Raw genomic sequence first — 12543 nt, 5'->3', positions numbered from 1 at the left:
TTGAGACAGAGTCTCGCTCTGTCAAGCTGGAGTGCAGTGGTGTGATCATGGCTCACTGCAGCCTTGACCTCCTGGGCTTACACAATCCTCCCAACTTCAGCCTCCCCAAGTAGCTGGGACCAAAGGTGTGCACCACCACACTGGGCTAATTTTATTTTATTTTTTTGTAGAGACAAGGTCTCCCTATGTTGCCCAGGCGAGTTCCTGTGATCCTCCCACATTGTCCTCCCATAGTGCTGGGATTACAGGTGTGAGCCACTGTGTCTGGCCTGTAATTTCCTATACAGGTGGATAATGGGAGCTGAGGTGAGGGGGAACTTAGCCCATTCAGGAAACCTTCCTGAAGAGAGTGGCACTTGAGCTGGGTCTTAAAGGGAGAAGTAGCAGTTAACCAGTGAATTGGTGTGGAGAAGAATATTCCAGACAAATAATGTCATGTGAATAAGGATATAGAAACCTACAAGAGCATGGAACATTTTGAGAGGTACAAACGTATTTCTAGGGTATGATGTGAGTGTGGTGCGCTGTGGGAGAGGTGGAGCTGGACTAGGTTGGGGGGCCTTTCCACACCCTATGAAGGAGTTTAGCTCAAAGTGTAAGTGGTGGAGAGACTTGGTAGATTTGAGTCTTAGATAGCTCACTGTTGCATCACTGTGAACAGCACATTTGAGGAAACAAGACCAGAGGTAGGGAACCAGAAATGGTAAGAGCTGACCTAGGGCTGTGGTGGTGGGGGTAGGGGAGAATGGAGGAGCTTAGAGTAGCAGTTAATGATTGATCATGAGGCATGTGAGATGCTAAAAGGTGTTCCACAGAAATGCTAAATACAATAAGCATTTTATTTGTCTTGGAAAAGACTAGGTTATATCACTTCATATCTAGAATATAGTTTCTACAAAGTAATCTCTTTGAAAAGTCCTGTAGTAGACTTTTTTCGTAGTTTTCTAGCACTTATCAATACTTATTTTACCGTGGAGTCAATTTCTCTGGTATATCTAATAACCATAGAATACTATTTGGGGAAAAGCAACCAGAAGAATACTTTAGGACAGGAGTGTCCTATCTTTTGGCTTCCCTGGGTCACATTGGAAGAATTGTCTTGGGCCACATGTAAAATACTGATAAAATGTGATATCTGATGAGCTAAGAAAAAGAAAATAATTTTTTTTTGTTGTTGTTTTGTTTGTTTGTTTTGTAGAGATGGAGTCTCACACTGTCGCCCCGGCTGACTCTCGCCTCACTGCAACCTCTGCCTCCCGGGTTCCAGCAATTCTCCTGCCTCAGCCTCCCGAGTAGCTGGGACTACAGGCGCATGCCGCCACACCCGGCTAATTTCTTTTGTATTTTAGTAGAGACGGGGTTTCACTGTGTTGCCCAGGCTGGTCTCGAACTCCTGAGCTCAGGCAATCCACCCACCTCAGCCTCCCAAAGTGTTAGGATTACAGGCATGAGCCACCAAGCCCGGCCCTCATAATGTTTTATGAATTTGTGTTGGGCCTCATTCAAAGCCATCCTGGGCTGCATGCAGACTGTGGCCCGAGGGCTAGACAAGGTGCTTTAGGAGGTAGAGTTGGGAGGTGTCAGTATTGGATAAGATGTGGGATGGAGAGGGAGGAAGCAGTCAAATCTCCCATGTTTCTAGATTATGTAAAAGAATTTACAGAAGGAAGAGAAGCTGGCTTTTCTCTAGGAAGGAAGAAGTAGATAATTAGGAGTTTGGTTTTAGGCTTGTTGAAATTGTGTTGCCTGTGTTATATCCAGGTCTGGCTGACCTGGATTTAAATTGGATTTAAGAGTCTGAAGTTCAAGGAAGAGGTCAGGCTGGAGAAATTAATTTGTGAGTTAGCCCATGGAGGTGGTAACTGATACCATAGGAGATGGATGGGAATCACATAAGGTGGGTTTGTAAAATAACAGCTGTGGGCTGGGACAATTTGTGGGGAAATATTCATTTTTAATAGAAGTCAAGGAAGAAAGGCCCAAGAAGGAGAGGAGGTGGAATGGGGATGATGAAGAGTAGTCAGAAAGTTATGCAAAACAAAACAAAACTCCAGGAAAGTACAATGTCAAGGAACCCTAGGAACTATACTATCTAGAGAAAGGGATGATCACAAACATCAAATCCGCAGGAAAATCTAAGAGAGAAGGATTGGTAAAAGGACTACTGAATTTAGCATTTGGAAACGGTAAACTTCAGTTGGAATGGTAGGGCCAGAAACCAGATTATAGCGAGGTGAAGGGTGAATTGAAGCAGTTGTAAAGTAGAGAAACAGGCGCTATAAAATTAAATATACCTCGTAAGATTTAAGAACAGAAACAGTACGTAAATTCCAAGCGAATAAAGAGGGAAAAATTAGAAAATGCAAATAAGCAAAAATATCAACCATCCTCTTGTCCCCCAAGAAAAAGGCACAGTAATAATTTTTTTTTTTTTAAGCTCAGAAAAGTGGACTAAACTGAATTAAAAAGTAGTATGATTGAAACAAGTCTAAATACAAAAAATACAATGTAAATGGAATAAATACATTTGGAATACTGACATTGTCAGATTGCACTTTTAAAATCCATTCCTAGCGGGTCACGCCTGTAATCCCAGCACTTTGGGAGACCGAGGCGGGTGGATCATGAGGTCAGAGGTTTGAGACCATCCTGGCCAAGATGGTGAAACCCTGTCTCTACTAAGAATACAAAAATGAGCCAGGCGTGGTGGCAGGTGGTAGTCCCAGTTACTCGGGACGCTGAGAAAGGAGAATCGCTTGAACCCATGAGGTGAAGGTTGCAGTGAGCCGAGATCGCACCATTGCACTCCAGCCTGGGCAACAAGAGCGAAACTCCATCTTAAATAAAAAAATAAATGTAAATAAATAAAAAAGGCCGGGCCAGTAATCCCAGACTTTGGGAGGCCGAGGTGGGTAGATCACGAGGTCAGGAGATCGAGACCATCCTGGCTAACACGGTGAAACCCCGTCTCTACTAAAAAAATACAAAAAACTAGCCGGGTGCGGTGGCGGCGCCTGTAGTCCCAGCTACTCGGGAGGCTGAGGCAGGAGAATGGCGTAAACCCAGGAGGCGGAGCTTGCAGTGAGCTGAGATCGGCCACTGCACTCCAGCCTGGGCGACAGAACGAGACTCCGTCTCAAAAAAAAAAAAAAAAAAAAACCCACAAAAATTTGCTATGCGGGGTGGCGTTCGCATGTAGTCCCAGTTACTCGGGAGGCTGAGGCAGGAGAATTGCTTGAACCCGGGAGGCAGACGTTGCAGTTAGCCAAGATCTCGCCACTGCACTCCAGCCTGGGTGACAGAGCGAGACTCTGTCCCAAAATAAAATAAAATTAAATTTAAAAACCCATTCCTAGCCGGGTGCAGTGGTTCACACTAATCCCAGCACTTTGCGGGGCTGAGGCAGGCCAATCACTTAAGTCTTAGGAGTTTGAGACCAGCCTGGGCATCGTGGCGAAAACCATTCTCTAAAAAAGTTAGCTGAATGTGGCGGCGTGTGCTTGTGGTCCCAGCTCCGTGGGAGGATTGCTTGAGCCCAGAGGTTGTGGCTTCAAATGAGCCGAGATCTCCCCACTGCATTCCAGCCTGAGTGAAAGAGTAAGACCCTATCTCAAATAAATAAAATAAAATAATAAAATAGTAAAATAAAGTAAAAATCCATTCCTTCCGGCATCTCGACCTTTCTTTAAGATCACTTTCCTTCACCTGAAGTAGATCCTTTGGAAGTTTCTTTAGTGAAGGTCTCTTTGAGTCGTTCCTGAAGCATAAGTATAGGAAAATGTTTAAAATAAAGGAATGGAACAAGCAAGATCAGGCAAATGCAAAACCAAAAGTAAATGGGGATCCTTTATATCATTTATATTTATATTTTCAAAATAGACTTTCAGACAAAAAGCATTACAGGTTGAGCATCCTAACCTGAAAACTCAAAATCCGAAATGCTCTAAAATATCAGCACTGACATGACACCACAAGTGAAAAATTCCATACCTGACCTCATGTGATGGGGTCACAGTCAAAACTTTGTTTCATGCACAAAATTACTTAAAACATTATATAAAATTACCTTCAGTGTATGTGTATAGGATGTATATGAAATAAATGAATTTTATATTTAGACTTGTGTCCTGTTCCCAAGATATCTCATTATCATTATGCATATGTAAATATTCCTAAATATGAAAAAATCCAAAATCTGAAACATTTCTGGTCAAGCATTTTGGATAAGGGATACTCATCCTGTATTAGAAAGAGAAAAGAACTCTATGTAGTAATAAAATGTTCAATGCACAAGGAAAATATTACAGTTCTAAACCAGTATGCATTCTTAAAGCCTCATAGTACAAATTTATAGAACTTCATGGAAAAAGAATCCATCATAATTGTGTGAAAATTCTCCACCAGGTTTTTTTGTGTGTGGAAATTCAAAAGCTGATTCCAAAATTTATATGGAAATGCAAAGGATCTAGAATAGCCATGACAATCTTGGAAAAAGAAAGAATAAATTTGGGCAGGGCACAGTGGCTCACACCTCTAATCCCAGCACTTTGGGAGGTCGAGGCGGGTGGATCACCTGAGGTCAGGAGTTTGAGATTAGCCTGACCAACATGGAGAAACCTCGTTTCTACTAAAAATACAAAATTAGCCAGGCATGGTGGCACATGCCTGTAATCCCAGCTACTCGGGAGGCTGAGGTAAGAGAATCGCTTGAACCTGGGAGGCAGAGGTTGCGGTGAGCCAAGATGGTACCATTGCACTCCAGCCTGGGCAACAAGAGCGAAACTCCATCTAAAAATAAATAAATACGTAAATAAATAAAAGAATACATTTGAAAGGATTACACTACCAGATTTTAAGATTTCTTATGAAACTACAGTAATTAAGACAGTGTGGAATCAGTGCAGGATAGACATATAAACCACTGGAATAGAATACAGGACCCAGAAACAGCCCCAGGCACATATTGATTTATGAAGGGGGCAATGCAATGCAATGGATTAAGGGTAGTCTTTTTAAGAACGGACACTGGGACATTAGATAAGCATAGAGAAAAAGTGAAAGTTGACCCCTACCTCATACCATAACAATAAATGAATTCTAGGCTGGGCACAGTGGCTCACGCTTGTAATCCCAGCACTTTGGGAGGCTAAGGAGGATGGATCACTTGAGGCCAGGAATTTGAGACCAATCTGGCCAACATGGTGAAACCACATCTCTACTAAAAATACAAAAACTAGCCAGGTGTGGTAGCATGCGCCTGTTATCCCAGCTACTCAGGAGGCTGAGGCGAGAGGATCGTTTAAACCCAGGAAGCAGAGGTTGCAGTGAGCTGAGATCACACCACTGCACTCCAGCCTGGGCGAGAGAGCAAGACTCCATCTCAATAAATCAACAAAATACATAAATAAATAAATTCTACATAGATTGTAGATCTAGCGTGAAACTTAAAAAAATTAAACTCCTGAAAGATAATAGGAGAGACTATCTTCATGCCCGTGTGGAGAAGCCTTAGGAATTAAAAAGCACTAATCATAAAGGAAAGATAGATAAAGTTGATTAGATTAAAATTAAGAACATTTATGATTCCACTGAGAGAGCAGAAAGGCTTGCCACAGAGTAAGATAAGATATTTGAAACACATATGATAAAGGCATTGTATCCAGAATATATGAAGAATGCCAGCAAAATAAGAAAAAGACAATGTATTAGAAAAATATGCAATAGAGACCAGAATAGGCACTTCAAGAAGACTAACATTGAAGACTTTGAAGAATGACTAACGTTGAAGAAATTCTGAATCTCATTAGTAGTTAGGGGAATTAAAACAAAACAAAACAAAACACGAGACATCATGAAATACCTACCAGAATGGCTAAAATAAAAGATCATTCTAAGTGTTGGCAAGAATGTGGAGCAACAGAAACTAGCAGGAGTGTAAATTGACATGACTACTTGGAGAATGGTTTAATTGTATCATTGGCTAGATAGACAACCCTATGACCCAACAATTCTGCTCCTAGGTATATACCAAGTGGAAATAGATGTACTTGAGCATTAAAAGATATGCACAAGAATGTTCTGGAAGCATTCATAATAGCTCCAAACTGGAAACAATACAAATGCCCATCAGCAGGAAAATGGATAGATTATAGTATATTCCTATAATAGAATACTATACAGTAATGGGAATGATCAAACTACAGTTGACCAGGCACAGTGGCTAAACATAGGACATTAAATCCAAAATCTGTGGTAGGTGCATTCGTATAAGTAAATACCACCAGACCTTAAATGACATCTTTCCCTTCTTGATTGAGCACTCAGTATTTTCCTAAGAATTCCTCATGTTTTTTCCGATGACTGTGTGTGTCTCCTCCTCTGTGTGCTTCCTGTTTGCTTCCTAGTGTGATATGTTGTACCCAAAATAAACTGTGACATTCTTAACAAAAATATTTAACCTCAACCTAATCAAGTTTCTAGACCTAACTTCCAGCTTCTAGGAAGATTGAAAAACATTTTTCTTTTCTTTTTTTTGAGACAGAGTCTCGCTCTGGGGCCCAGGCTTGAGTGCAGCAGGGCGATCTCAGTTCATTGCAACCTCTGCCTCCCAGGTTCAAGCAATTCTCCTGCCTCAGCCTCCGGAGTAGCTGGCACTACAGGTGTGTGCCACCATGCCCAGCTAATTTTTGTATTTTTAGTAGAGACCAGGTTTCGCCATGTTGGCCAGGCTGGTCTCAAACTCCTGACCTCAAGCAATCCGCCCACCTCAGCCTCCCAAAGTGCTGGGATTACAGGCATGAGCTGCCGCACCCAGCCTGCCTCCTCAAATTTTATATCACCTAAAATCTGTCCATTTTCGATTTTGCCATTTATCCCAAGAAATTTTTCTTTTTAAACCAAGATACAGTGTAGCTTTATGCATTGCATTTGGTTATTATGTCTATTCGGTTTCCTTTAGTTTCGAACAGTATCTCTCACTTTTTTTTTTTTCTCGTGAGAATGACTTTTTGAGGGGCTCAAGCCAATTAGTTGGTAGAAAGTTCTATGTTTTTTAATCTTCCTGGAAGCTGGAAGTTAGGTCTAGAAACTTGATTAGGTTGAAGTTAAATATTTTTCTCAATAATTTATCAGTTTATTTTGGGTACATCATATCACACTAGGAAGCAAACAGGAAGCACACAGAGGAGGAGACTTACACAGTCATCAGAAAAAACAACATGAGGAATTCTTAGGAAAATACTGAGTGTTCAATCAAGAAGAGAAAGGTGTCATTTAAGGTCTGGCGGTATTTATTGATACGAATGCACCTACCACAGATTTTGGATTTCATGTCCTATGTTTAGCAGCTGGGCATGTTTTTCATAAAGAAAGCTGAACATAATATTGGCCTATCTATTCTAAAAGCTGAGATGACAGAAATGCCTTTGTATAATGTGGAGAAAGGAATTTAAGAAGAATTCTGGAACAAATTACCAAATATGTTTATGTTATCCCTTTTCCCAACCTATCCCTGCCTGGCAGGATCCTGAAGACGTTCCCTTTACCAAAGTCTTGAGGCATACTTTGTTCACAAGAGTACTGGGATCATTACAACATGATTTAGTAGGAGTTCATAAAATGTTGGTGAAGCGTATTTCCTTCTTCTGTTTTTTGTTTTGTTTTGTTTTGTTTTTGCCAGGGTCTCACTCTGTTACCCAGGCTGAAGTGCAGTAACTCACTGCACCCTCATACTCCTGAGGCTTAAGGGATCCTCCCACCTCAGTCTCCTGAGTAGCTGGGACTACAGGTGTGGGACTACGTGCCCATGCCCATGTAATTCCTATTTTTAGCGTAGTTGTAATGATTCCAACAGTAGCCTTTAACGATGACCCTCGTGCAATTTATGGTTTTCAAAATGGATACCAAGATCTTTGGAGGTGGTTAACTGGAGATAGGGTCCTAGATAAATGGCAGATTACTGAGTCCCTACTTGATCTGTATAGGCAAAAATGTATCCAGATTTGGAGGCAGATATCAAGACAGAAACGCAGCTCCGTATTCTCTTGCGAGACTTAAGCTAGTTTGCAGATTCAGAGCCTATTCAATAATGGAGAGGCCATGTATCCTGAGGAGGGAGCTGGTAAAAGTGCTATCAGTGCAGAATGTGTATCATTATCATTTTCTTGATAAATGTGTATTACCATTTTTGTCTGGATAGCTGTACGCTAGGGAAACTATACAAACACTTGGGCAACAAGTGGACACTAGCTGTTAGCTATTACTAATTCCCAGATACCCATGATGTTATTGTCTGCTTCTCAGCTCATATGGGGACCAGGTAATGGTGGAGTTTTGTTTTATTTTGTTTCTTTTGAGACGGAGTCTCCCATTATCGCCTAAGCTAGAGTGCAGTGGTGCATTCTCGGCTCACTGCAATCTCTGCCTCCCAGGTTCAAGTGATTTTCCTGCCTCAGCCTCCCCAGTAGCTGGGATTACAGGTGTGCACCACCACACCTGGCTAATTTTTGTAGTTTTAGTAGAGACCGGGTTTTGCCATGTTGGCCAGGTTGGTCTCGAACTCCTGACCTTAGGTGACCCGCCTGCCTTGGCCTCCCAAAGTGCTGGGATCGTAGGTATTAGCCTCTGCACCTGGCCATGATGGAGTTTTTACCTAAGTCAGCTGCACCACTGGTCCGGTGGAAAGTTATACCTCTCCTAACAGAGTTCCCCAAGTTCCTGAGCATCAAGTTGGAAAAGATGTCCTTAGCACATGATAGAATCCCCACACTGGCTTGCTTAGCTGTGAAGTAAAGCTTATTAAGAAATGAATGGATTCAGTGAGTCTTCTATAGTTGATTGAAAGAAAAAATTAAAAAAGAAAGCAATGGAGATGAGGAAGCTCCTGCAGCTCTTCCACATCAAAACAATAAATGGATCTGCATCCCTAGGGGAATTGCAGGGATTAAAAGACTTCACAGATGTGGTAGAGGTGATTGCTATCACATGGCCTTTTAACTTGTCTTCTAGCTAGCCTTCCAACATCACAGAGCAAAGACAAGCTGTCTGCACTGTACCCTGTCTAATTCCTGACTCATGGAAACTGGGGGAGATAATAAATGATTATTATTTTAAGCAGGAAGTAATGGGCAATCTATAACATATCATAATCTATAAGGAGTCACATCAATGACTTATTTTAGGCATATGAGGATAACCCCTTTAAAGTGAGGAACAAATTGCTGAACTTTTTATCCCTTTCTGTTAAAAAAGAAGCACAGTAAGTGGTGAGTCTTTTTGTGTGTGTGTGAAGTATGTGTGTCATATTCGAGTGTGTTGACTCAAACAATTTTTTGCACAACTTGCCTACTTCAAGCAGAGCACAGAATGATGGACTTGTTTAGGCAATCAAGAAGAGAAAGGTGTCATTTAAGGTCTGGCGGTATTTATTGATACGAATGCACTCTGCCCCAGCCCTTATGATTCAGTAGGTCAGTTGCAGATCTGGACGCTATAGAGACTCTTAGGAGCCCCAAAGAAAGAATCACAAAGGAAGCAGCTATATTTTTTGAAGTTATGCCCTTTTTGGCAAGTAACTACTTTTCCATCTGGCCCTGGGGAGATTGAACTGCAGATCATGACACTCTTGGTGCCCTGGGACCAGAGCTGCCCATATGAACTGGGTGGTGATCTGCGCGTTCCTGGGGAAACCCCAGTGTCAGTGTGCTTAGGTCTTTTCTCTTAGGCCACCTGGAGTCACTGAGACATCTCTTAAAATTTGCTGCTCAGAGAGTGTAGACCTGTGTGGGAGTTCTGAAAAAGGAGGTTGGGAGTCTTAAGTGTGTAAATTTTCATTTATCCTCACCCCATCTCATCCACCATTTTCAGCATAGTAGCCTGTCCTCAGCTGAGCCTGGTGTCCTGCTGTTCAGAGACTCATCTGTGTTATCCTCTCCTGAAACTACTGGTTCAGTCTCCTGCAGAGGTAAAAGAACAACAGTCACCTACAGAGTAGTTGAGAGACGCTGGGAATATAACTGCTTCTTCAGCAGATTTGCCACCTATATTCAATTTATTTTATTTTATTTATTTTATTTTATTTTATTTATTTGGAGACAGAGTCTCGCTCTGTCGCCCAGGCTAGAGTGCAGTGGCACAATCTCGGCTCACTGCAACCTCTGCCTCCCGGGTTCAAGCGATTCTCCTGCCTCAGCCTCCCGAGTAACTGGAACTACAGGCATGCACCACCACACCTGGCTAATTTTTTTTTTGTGGTTTTGTTGTTGTTGTTGTTGTTTGTTTGTTTTGAGACGGAGTCTGGCTCTGTTGCCCAGGCTGGAGTGCAGTGGCGCAATCTCAGTCCATTGCAAGCTCCGCCTCCCGGGTTCACGCCATTCTCCTGCCTCAGCTTCGCGAGTAGCTGGGACTACAGGCGCCCGCCACCATGCCTGGCTAATTTTTTGTGTGTTTTTAGTAGAGACAGGGTTTCACCGTGTTAGCCAGGATGGTCTCAATCTCCTGACCTCGTGATCCGCCCGCCTTGGCCTCCCAAAGTGCTGGGATTACAGGTGTGAGCCACCGCGCCCGGCCATTATTTGTGTTTTTAGTAGAGATGGGGTTTTGCCATGTTGCCCAGGCTGGTCTCAATCTCCTGACCTCGTGATCCGCCCGCCTCGGCCTCCCAAAGTGCTGGGATTACAGGCGTGAGCCACCGCGCCTGGCCTGTGTTCTATTTTTAGCATTGCTTTCACTCCGCATTTTTAGGGGGTACTCCAGGCAACCTATTTCTCTGCTTTTCAGGATTCTGCAAGGGAAGTTGGGTTCCTCTTGTCTTTCCCCTCTGCCCACTTAAGATTCAGCCTTTTCAGGACTCATAAGTCTGTCACCATTCATCTATTTGTTTTCTAGTTTCCAAAAGTTTTTGTTATTTTTCTTCCCTTCCACTCGATGTGTCCCTGTGGGTTCATGCCTCTGGCTTTAAATCCCTTTTTCTATAGTAATGATTTTTGATGAGGGAGCTAAATGCATATGTTCCAACTACTCCCTTTAAATAGAATTTAAGACAGAGAATAGGGAGGAATAAAGGCCAGGGAAGGAGGCCCTTCTTTTGAGAAGGAATTCAGTTTTCCAGGGAGGGGAATTGTAGACTGAAAGTCTCTCAAAGAAAAGGGCACCTGTGGGATGAAGGTGGGGACTGTTGTCCTTGTGAAGCCCTACATTGTTGGGTACTTTCTCTTTAGGAAAGTACAAAAAAAAAAAAAAAAAAAAAAAAAAAAAAAAGGAAAGTCCAAGTTAACTACAACTTTAATTCTGAATTTCCCTGACTCCTAAAATTAGCATAAAAACTGCAATCTGGTTTATTAATTTTGTGGGAGCTTAAGGCAAGAAAGATGAGTGTGGCTTTGTTCTGTCCCATTGTCTCCCAGGAGAGAGAAGGGGTATTAGCTTTGAGTACCCATTCCGAGTGAAACCAGTAGCTGAAAAGTGACCCAAGATCCTGGAGGATTGTTCCAGAGAGGACAAGAGAAGAGCAATAACTTTCTGTTTACCCTTGTGTGTTAGTGAAGGTTGTTCTTTGAAGAGAAAAGATTCCAGCAAAATTCTAGATGAAGTGGGGTGGCAAGATGACCTATAAACTGAATGAACTCACTGGAAGCAGAAGCTCAGAACCAGAGGTGACTGTGACTCTGAAAGATGATTTCAATTATTGTGTATTTATGTCTTTAACTGTGTAATTGAAATGTATTTTACATATAGGAAAGTATACAAATTATAAATGTATACCTTGATGAATTATCTGTTTATTCATTTTTAATGTGTACTAAGAGAAATGTAACTGGCACATTAAAGATGAAATTTCAAGGATGTCATTCCTTGTGATGAGGGTAGTATAGGCTGGTAAGACATGATAACTCACCTTACAAGAACTCCATAACTTACAGGCGTATTGTTCATGCATTCAGTGACTGCCTGGTTTATGTTATCTCAGAAGCAGACCCTAAGGATTGCAGTGCAAGTAGTTTATTTAGGAAACACAGGAAATACCAATAGGGAGAGGGGGAAATGAGACAGGAAAAGGAAGATAACCAATAAAGGATACACTTTGAAGTTAGCTACCATCGCAGGAGACTGGAGCTTAATCTCAGTGAAACTGGGAAACTGCAAAATACAATATTCAGAATTATGCCACCTAGTGGTGAGCAGACCAGGCATTCTCATACCAACTCCCAAATGTCATTGGTTGAGGGCTGTTAGTGGGACTGCAGTGGAATGGTCAGTATTAATTCTCAGATATTCGGGGCAGCCCAGCTTCTGGCAGAGAGATGCAGATACTGGCCTCTGGCATTTGCTGGAGGCACTGGAAGTTCTCAAGGATATGCACAGGACAGAAACAGCATTGGCTACTGTAACTAAACCTTCCATGATACATCTCAGGAGTATGGATAGTACAGATGATGCCGAGTGCTAGTGTGAATTCCTCCTACGTTGTTTTCAGCATTCTTTTGCTGGAAGCTGACGATCATTATTCATAGAAAATATGTAGGAGGATATATAATTGCAAATTGG

Source organism: Chlorocebus sabaeus, chromosome 20, assembly GCF_047675955.1.
Source record: "Chlorocebus sabaeus isolate Y175 chromosome 20, mChlSab1.0.hap1, whole genome shotgun sequence".
Taxonomy (NCBI): domain Eukaryota; kingdom Metazoa; phylum Chordata; class Mammalia; order Primates; family Cercopithecidae; genus Chlorocebus; species Chlorocebus sabaeus.
This window is presented reverse-complemented; position numbering follows the sequence as displayed.